The sequence below is a fragment of the Pinus tabuliformis genome, chromosome Q (genome assembly GCF_031772625.1).
Source record: "Pinus tabuliformis cultivar Carrire ecotype Pingquan chromosome Q, CPIR1, whole genome shotgun sequence".
In the NCBI taxonomy this organism is placed as follows: Eukaryota; Viridiplantae; Streptophyta; class Pinopsida; order Pinales; family Pinaceae; genus Pinus; species Pinus tabuliformis.
In genome coordinates this window covers 519,805,584-519,815,916 of record NC_142296.1, presented here as the reverse complement: position 1 = coordinate 519,815,916, position 10,333 = coordinate 519,805,584, and the positions used below count along the sequence as shown (strand labels likewise).

Sequence of the window (10,333 nt, the reverse complement as noted above, 5' to 3'; positions counted from 1 at the left end):
AATGTGAACCCCAAAATTTCTGTTTACGTTAATATGATATTGTTATAAAAATTATGATTTATGATTTTTAATTGAAATAAAATTTTGAATTTTATTATTTTTGACAAAAATAACCCATCGGGGGAATCCAAGGAATTAAAAAATTATAATGAAATCCGAAAGCTCCCTAAAGTTCTCATAGCGAACCATGCCCACCACACTCCGGCTCCGTTACTTTTTCATTACGTTAATGTGAGATTAAATAAATGAAGGACAACTCCCAAAAATGGTCACCGAGGGACTCCTCGGGCTCAACGATGCTCATGAGCCTCATATCAATTAACGAACACTTCATTCATATGCGCGGCCCCAGAACCTAGCCTTACACAATATAAATACAAGAAGGTTGGGATCAGCCTTTTATATCGTATCAGCCCTAGCCTTACACAATATAAATACAAGAAGGTTGGGATCAGCCTTTTATATCGTATCATATCAGCCTGTTTGGGGTTCAGCGCGCAGTGTTGTGAAACCTTCAGATCACTAAGTAAACAGTTGGCGGCTTTGGTTTCAAAATGACGAGGAGCAGTGGAAGTATCTTGAACGTGGAGGAAGGATGCGCTATTGCCAAAAGGGCCGTGAAAGACAATAGGGTTGATCTGGAAGAAGGTTGGGCTTTTATTTATAAAGCTATCCTACAGCTAAGAACCCGGTTGGAGGGAGATCTCAACTTTAATGTGACAGCGGAAGAGAGAGCGGTTATTTACAGTATCGTCTACAATCTGTGCAAAACTCGCCTTGACAAAGAACAACTCTATGATAGATACGGGGATTCCATGAAAGAGTACATCACCTCAATGGTTTCACCGGCTTTGAGGGAACAGAATGATGATGAGGAGTTGTTGTTGAGAGAAGTTGTGAAACGCTGGAAAATTTACAAGGCGATGCTACATTGGATGGACATTTTCTTCGAATATTTGGATCGCGTGTTCACCCAAAGGTATCCCTCCGTTATTTCAGTCAGAAAAGTTGGAATCATGTACTTCCGAGACCTGGTTTTTCTGGAAATGCGAATGAATGTGAAGAATGCGGTGATTGTTCTCATTGACGAAGAGCGTGAAGGAGAGCCAAGAAATGATACTCTTTTGAAGGATGTTGTGGCCATTTTTCTTGACCTTGAAATTGAAATGGATTTGTATACAAATGATTTTGAAGTGGCTATGTTGGAACAAACTGGAGCTTTCTATTCTCAGAAGGCTGCTTCATGGATTTTAGAAAATTCCTATACCGACTATATGTCAAGGGTGAATGAATCTCTCATACGCGAGAAGGAAATAGTTGCCAGATATTTGCATAGGAGCAGCGAGCAAAAGGTATTAGACAAAGTAAAACATGTACTGTTTTCCCATTACATGACACATTTTCTTGAGGATGAAAATTCAGGATGCCTTGCGTTGCTCAGGGAACATAGATATACAGATATTTTGATGATGGGGAGGCTATTTGATAGTGTACCTAATGGTTGGGACTCAATTGCAAATATTTTTAGACAACATCTTTTTAGTGAAGTAACACCACCGGTTCAACAGGCTGAAGATATTGTAAAGCAGACGGCAGGGAAAAAGGATAAACGTTTATTGTTGCAGGAAGTGGCTGCATTTGTGAGGAAGGTTATAGAACTACGTGACCAGTATACTAAATCTGTTGTCGAGGACACTATTTTTTCTGGGGTTTTGAAACAAGTATTTGGGGTGTTCTGTAATAAGGAATTTGGAGGAAGTACTAGTGCAGAATGGCTGGCTACACTATGTGATACTGTACTTGAAGAGGATAGCAGTCACGAAAAGTTGAGCGGGGATGATATAATTGAAAATGTGGTGGAATTTCTGGAGTATATTTGGGATAAAACTCTGTTTGCTGAATTCTACCAGGGAAAACTAACTCGTAGAATTTTGTTCCGCAAAAGTGTAAATGTTGGTCATGAGCAGAGCATATTGTCAAAGCTAAAACAGAAATATGGCCATCAATTAATGTCAAAGGTTGCTGGCATGCTTACGGATTCGACAAGATCCCAAGAGAGACAGAGTAATTTCGAAAACTATCTAGACAAGAATAGAAATCTCCATCTTGGAATAGAGTTTACTGTTACAGTGTTGACACCAAGATTTTGGCCAACATACAAGTGTCCCCAGATTAATTTACCTCCAGAGATGGTTAAATGTGTTGAAGTATTTAAAGAGTACTATTCTATAGAAGCCCAACAGCGGAAACTTAAATGGATATATTCCTTGGGATCCTGTAATATAATTGGTAAGTTTCAGAGAAGATCAATAAAAATGATAGCAACAACTTGCCAAACAGCCATATTATTGTTGTTCAATGCATCTGAAAGGTTGAGTTATTTTGACATCAAAAGGAAGTTGAATTTGGAGGAGGAAGAAATTGATGGACTTCTATATTCACTAGCCTGTGACAAGTACAAAATTCTTCAGAAGATTCCAGATGCAACCACCTTAACTACATCAGATAATTTTAAAATCAATTTTAATTTTACAGATAGAACAGGGAAGATAAAACTGCCAATGCCACAGAAGAAAAAATCATCCCAGGATATTCAACAAGACAGACGTTTTCTTATTGATGCATCCATAGTACGGATTATGAAGGCAAAAAAGGTTTTACAATACCAAAGACTTGTGAGTGAATGTGCTCAGGAACTTGAAGGGCTATTCAAGTTAGATTTCACGGAATTTGAAACGCGGATTGAAGATTTGATTGGGAGGGAGTTCTTGGAACGAGATGAAGAAGAGGTAGATTTGCTGATATATGTACCATGAAGCCTATGCAAGTAGAAGGGAAAAGGTTGGATATAGTTTCTTTTTTCTATCATTTAGTGTTCTTTCAAGGTTTCTAAACAGTTTTATGTAGGTATATTATTAATGTTTATGAGAATGCTATATGGAGTAACTGTGATTCCATATAGTAATTGTATTGGATTATGAGGTTATAATATTATTGGATGATTTTTCTGCAACAAAGGTTTATTATTTTGTTTAGTTTTGTTTTATTTTATTTCCTCATATTTTATGTGTAAATAATTTCTCCTATCCAGTTTCCTAGTTCCCATGATTATATATTGTTAGTATCATAAGAGAAAATGTGGTCATGGAATTTTAAAATCAAGGCTTGATTTTAATTTGTGATTCAAAATATCATGGGGAACTCTTGTGGAATCCTATTTGTTTATCTCCCAATTATATTGTAGTAGGATATCCTAGCATTAGAAGTAGAGACATTGTCACATTTCATAATTCCTGTTATAATACATGCTTGATAGATCCATAGTTAAGATGGATCTAGACTGGTTCCAATTGCGTGCACTCATACAAAATTTGTTGAATATGTAATTATTTTGATCATTTTAAATATGTTAAAGATGGATAATGGTCATTTTAATTTTAAATTTGATCAAGGCTTTTAATAACTTGAATGAAGAAATAAATTTTTTGAATGGATGATAGCAAATCTGAATAATAATCATCTAGGCAATTACAAATAGTGTTCATTGTGATCAATCTCAAACTATTCTATTTTATTGTTGTTATTGTCACATATGTTAGTTTTTCCTTCTTTCGATATGAAAATTGTTATTGAAATCATACATCATTCAATTGTTTAACTTCAGATATTGTAGTGTTTGTGGTTGTCTTTTATTTTATGTAAAATTTCTTCTACATCTCATTCTCTAGTCAGTGCAAGCCCCAACATTGTAATACAATCAAACACTATGGCCCATCATACATTAAACTCATCAGAAACAATATCATCCACAATTTGCATATAAAAGCCCTTCAACACACTGAATCACAACCAATCCACCTACTCATACGTCCAACACTAAATGCAAGCTCTCCAACACAATATCTATAACACAACCTCAAACAATACATTATCCCATCAACTAAGTACAATCTACACACTTGAATCAAACTCATCAAACAATCACCAATGTGCATGCATGTGCTACACAATCTCAACCTAAATATCCTCAACCAAATCAAACCTCTAAACCACACATAATGGAAATACTATTTACCATACAAAAACTTAAGCAGAAATTGAGAACTCAATATACTGAAGCTAGAAAAATGAACTCTCCAATAAAACCCTTGCAACATAAGTGCATCATTACTATAAACTCTGATATAAAACTACAATTCCTACATTGATGTCTCTTCTCTCCATATTAGCGCCAACTAGGAGACATGATATGCAACAAAAATATATTAGCCATGTATATATTTTGTAGCTCCACCATCCTCTGAAATATGCTCCAATAATAAGCTCTTAAATACTCTCTATCTCTTCACTCTTGTAGAAAGCACACTCTCTCAATCACTGAAAAAAATAATAAAAACATTTGAGGTGCACACTAGTCCTATAGTCATAGCCACACCCTTACCATTAGCATACAGAGTGAAATCCTCAAACTTGAATCTCTTCTTTTGCTAGCATCCTTAGTCATATGATCAAAAACCTAAACACCTCAACAACCTCTTCGTGGATCAACACCTCTTCATCAAGTCAAGGACATGGAGGCCTAGTTTTCCAAACACCACTGCATGGATCAACACCTCTACATTAGAACAAGATTTGGGCATCAAACTAATGATAAATAGACACAAATCATGATGGCTACGTGCATCAGGTTGACATCAATGATAATATAGATAGTACTACATCCTGTTGACATCAACCTGAACACTACAATTCCAACAAGTTTGAATGCACAGTGACTAATAATTATGAATGATGGAAAATGAGAACAATGAGAATGTAGTCAATTACAAGTAGTTTATAGTTAAAAGAAGCTAACCATCTAAGTGATTGAACACTTTATTTAAGATCATAGTTCAATAATGATTGAATTACTAAACTCAATTCATCTCATTAATGGAATGAAAGTGTAGTTATTTTATCTATGATTTAATGGTGGACCGACATTACCTCTTCTTCATTGCTCAAGGTAGTAGTAGTTTAGCTAGTTTATCTTAGCATTTTACACATATTATTTATAATGTAGCTTTGTAGCATTTTACCTAGACTATTTCTAGTGTAACTTTGTAGCATTTTACATAGAATATTTCTACTTTAACTTTGTAACATAATACACATATTAATTCTACAGTAATCTTGTATACAGATTGTTTCCACTCATTATAAAAAATGACCCTTACCTCTTTAAGAGTTATGAATGTTTATCTTTTATATGCAGCTATTTCTCCATACTTTACTAATATTACTTGCTATCTTTCATGTATTGCCATAACATGCTGTCTACTGTTTTTATTATGAATCTGGTAAATTCTATTCTCTATTTTGATGCATTTTCAAGGAATTTCTCTCATTAGTTTGTTCTATCACTTAAGTAATTTTCCACAGTCCAACATTAACCAATAATGAAAGATTTTTGTGTTAGTTATTTATTCAATATTAAGAAAAGTATAATCTACAATCCTTTCTCGAAAGTCTCTCCTACCACTAGGTAAGATAATTCCAGCCACACTACAGATTGTCTTTCAGTATTCTCCCAATGGTTTATTCCACCCATCTCTAGGATGTCTCCTTGATTCTTTTCCCCATCTAAATCTCCCTTCACGACAGATGGGTAACTGTCTTTTGTAACTCTTTATTTTAATTAATGCAAACAATTTCTATTTTTGTTAAAGTATGTGAACTCCTAATTACTAATAATTTAGGTAAACAAATATATGTTTCTTGCTCTTCCACATCATTCATTTATTATTTAACATCATAGGTAAGAAAATTAAAGTAATAAATGGTAAAGATCAAACTTAGTAACCACAGTAATTTTTGTGCATCTTTGGGTGTTACATCTCACCCTCCCATATGAGGAACACCATCCCTCATGTTCTTTCTACTTTCAAAAAATAAAGTGAGATAAGCTTTCTTCATAAATTCATCATCTTCCTAGGTAGCCTCATCGAGGCCAAAGTGCTTCCACTCCACTTTAACTTGTGTGATGGCTAACTTCAACAAAGTGGTTTCTCTTCGATTGAGAATAAAGAGAGGTTTTGCTAGACGTTCTCCTTCTAATTCGAATCGCACATAAACAATTCAATATTCTTTACCTGAATATTTACCTAGTTAACTATATGTTGAGGATTGTACACATACTTTTTTAGCAAGGAAACATGGAAAACATTGTCGACCTTAATGTGGCTTGGTAACGCAAGTTTACAGGCTATTGACCCAATCAATTCCAAGACTTGGAAAGGTCCATAGTACCGGGGTGCTAACTTAGCACAACCCCTAAATTGTAAGGAACTTTTCTAGGGCTTTACTCTTAGATATACGTGATCTCCTTCATGAAATTCTTTGTATATCCTCTTTATATGTGCATACTTTTTCTGCCTATAGTGGGTAGCCCTTAGATTTATTCGAACCTTATTTGCAGTCTCCTCCATTTCTTATAGCATGTGAGGACCCAATGATAGCTTATTAACTAGATTATTCCAATCTATGGGTTGTCCTAAAATGGTTATGGGGAAACGTTCTATTTTTTCAATTACCTTTCTTTTGGTCATGGTGGCTAATTGAACTACCCATGGTTTTGGAAACTCACTTCTTTAGAGTTGACACTTTTCTACCACCTTAGGACCAACATAGCTTAAGCTAGCACCAACATAGAGACATGATATGCAACAAAAATAGATTAGCCATGTATATATTTTGTAGCTCCACCATCCTCTGAAATATGCTCCAAGAATAAGCTCTTAAATGTTGTCTAACTCTTCACTCTTGTAGAAAACAAACTCTCTCAATCACTGAAAAAACTAATAAAAACATTTGAGGTGCACACATAGTCCTATAGTCATAGCCACACCCTTACCATTAGCATCGGATAGAGTGAAATCCTCAAACTTGAATATCTTCTTTTGCTGGCATCCTTAGTCATATGTTCAAAAACCTAAACACCTCAACAACCTCTTTGTGGATCAACACCTCTTCATCAAGTCAAGGAAATGGAGGCCTAGTTGTTCAAACACCACTGCATGGATCAACACCTCTACATTAGAACAAGATTTGGGCATCAAACCAATGATAAATAGACACAAATCATGATGGCTGCCTGCATCAGGTTGACATCAATGATAATATGTATAGTACTACATCCTGTTGACATCAACCTGAACACTACAATTCCAACAGGTTTGAATGCAGATTGACTAATAATTATGAATGATGGAAAATGAGAACAATGAGAATGTAGTCAATTACAAGTAGTTTATAGTTGCAAGAAGCTAACCATCTAAGTGATTGAACATTTTTTTAAGATCATAGTTCAATAATGATTGAATTACTGTAACACATAAGCTCAATTCATCTCATTAATGGAATGAAAGTGTAGTTATTTTATCTCTGATTTAATGGTGGACTGGCATTACCTCTGCTTCCTTGCTCAAGGTAGTAGTAGTTTAGCTAGTTTATCTTAGCATTTTACACATATTACTTCTAATGTAGCTTTGTAGCATTTTACCTAGACTATCTCTAGTGTAACTTTGTAGCATTTTACATAGAATATTTCTACTGTAACTTTGTAACATAATACACATATTAATTCTACTGTAATCTTGTAGTATTTCATACAGATTGTTTCCACTCATTATAAAAAATGACTCTTACCTCCTTAAGAGCTCGTGAATGTTTATCTTTTATATGCAGTTATTTCTCCATACTGTACTAACATTACTTGCTATCTTTCATGTTTTGCCATAACATACTCTCTACTATTTTTATTATGAATCTCGTAAATTCTATTCTATATTTTGATGCATTTTCAAGGAATTTTTCTCATTAGTTTGTTCTATCATTTAAGTAATTTTCCAAAGTCGACCATTAACCAACAATGAAAGTTTTTTGTGTTAGTTTTTTATTCAATATTAACAAAAGTGTAATCTACAATCCTTTCTCGAAAGTCTCTCCTCCCACTAGGGAAGATAATTCTAGCCACACTACAGATTTTCTTTGAGTATTCTCCCACTAGTTTATTCCACCCATCTCTAGGATATCTCCTTGATTCTTTTTCCCCATCTAAATCTCCCTTCACGACAGATGGGTAACTATCTTTTGTAACTCTTTATTTTAATTAATGCAAACAATTTCTATTTTTGTTAAAGTATGTGAACTCCTAAATACTAATAGTTTAGGTAAACAAATATACGTTTCTTGGTCTTCCACATCATTCATTTATTATTTAACATCATAGGGTAAGAAAATTAAATTAATAAATGGTAAAGGTCAAACTTAGTAACCACATTAATTTTTGTGCATATTTGGGTGTTACATATCCCCCTCCCATATGAGGAACACCATCCCTCATGTTCTTTCTACTTTCAGAAAATAACGTGGGATAAGCTTTCTGCATAAGTTCCTCCTCTTCCTAGGTAGCCTCATAGAGGCGAGAGTGCTTCCACTCCACTTTAACTTGTGTGATGGTTCGCTTCCACAAAGTGGTTTCTCTTCGATTGAGAATAAAGAGAGGTTTCGCTAGAAACTCTCCTTCTCATTCGAATTACACATAAACAATTCAATATTCTACTTAAGAAACTCTCCTTCTCATTCAAATTACACATAAACAATTCAATATTCTACTTAACCAATTACCTGAATATTTACTCACTTAACTATATGTTGAGGATTGTACACATACTTTTTTAGGAAGGACACATGGAAAACATTGTGGACCCGAATGTGGCTTAGTAATGCAAGCTTATAGGCTACTGACCCAATCCATTCCATGACTTGGAAAGTTCCATAGTACCACGGTGCTAAATTAGCACAACCCCTAAATTGTAAGGAACTTTTCAACGGCTTTACTCTTAGATATATGTGATCTCCTTGATGAAATTCTTTGTGTATCCTCTTTATATGTGCATACATTTTCTGCCTATCATGGGCAGCGCTTAGATTTTGTCGAACCTTATTTGCAGTCTCCTCCATTTCTTATAGCATGTGAGGACCCAATGATAGCTTATTAAGTGGATTATTCCAATCTATCAGTTGTCCTAAAATGGTTATGGGGCAACGTTCTATTTTTGCAATTACCCTTCTTTTGGTCACAGTGGCTAATTGAACTAGCCATGATTTTGGAAACTCACTTCTCTACAGTTGACACTTTTCTACCACCTTAGGACCAACATAGCTTAAACTAACACCAAGATCAAATAAAACAGAGACAGGTTTTTTTTAGCAATTATACCTTCACATTCGATCATGGTGAGATGATATTCTCAGTGATGATCAATGAGACCAGCATTAATTTTGGGCATGCTCCTTGCCACTTCTCCAACCGTGGATGCTTCTTGCATATTTGTTAGTTGTTTCGTCCATGCCTTGTGTAGACAATTTTTTTAATAGTGCGGTTCTCCACATCCCCATCATTGTAGTGGAAATTTTGACTACTCGTCATTAAGAGACTTAATAACTCCTTCTCAGTATCTTTTTTCAGAATATGCAGCTTTGGGTTGATTCCTTGCTCGGAATTTGCTTTAGAGGATTTTTCTCTATATTTATGTCATTAGAAAATTTTGGGTTTTTGCTTGGGATCAAGATTTTTCTCTTCCTCTTCAACCCTCCTTTAGGTCGTACATTTTTCTTCTCGATTTTCTGGTAGAAGATGCGGGATTTCCGCACTGCATTATCCATTTTTTTGGGGTAGTTAAACTCAAGTTTGTCCTTCATAAAATTAGATAGGCTACTAATGAAGCGCTGAATTTTGGCCTTTTCCTCTTGCATATAAGGCACATAGCGCAACAAGGAGGTGAATCGTGTCACATATTCATCCATGGTTAAGGTTCGGAATCTTAACTCGTGAAATTATTTTTCCTTTTCATCATAATAACGTTCACTTAGATACTTATCTTTGAAATGCTTTTGGAATTCATTTCATGTAACCTCTTCTTCGTCAATTGCCCTCACTGTTTTGATTTCTTCCGAGCAAAGGGTATCCTTAAATTCTCCTTATAATTCAGATTTCTACCTTTTTGTTTTATGTTGATTGGAAACATTTTCTGAGCATCCTCCTTCACCTTCCCCATGTTTTTCAGCTCACTCAACATTTTCCTCTCCATGCTGGACTATTGGGGCCTTCTCTGTGTCTTCACCACTAGGGTCTAGATGTCATTGATTCTATCGATTGGACAACCTTATGAGAGTTTTCTCCTATTCTAGATGTATTCATTCATTGTCTGTTGTTAAATTTGTCATCTCAGCATGCAACTAGTGAACAATTTCAAGTAAAACCGCATAAGATTGAGGAGACTCCTCACCC

General features: G+C 35.0%; 1 pseudogene; it reads left to right on the top strand.

Annotated features, from left to right (window-relative positions):
- The first annotated feature begins 554 nt into the window (after positions 1 to 554).
- Positions 555 to 2,816, top strand: LOC149220465 (cullin-1 pseudogene; annotated as a pseudogene).
- Positions 2,817 to 10,333: the final 7,517 nt, after the last annotated feature.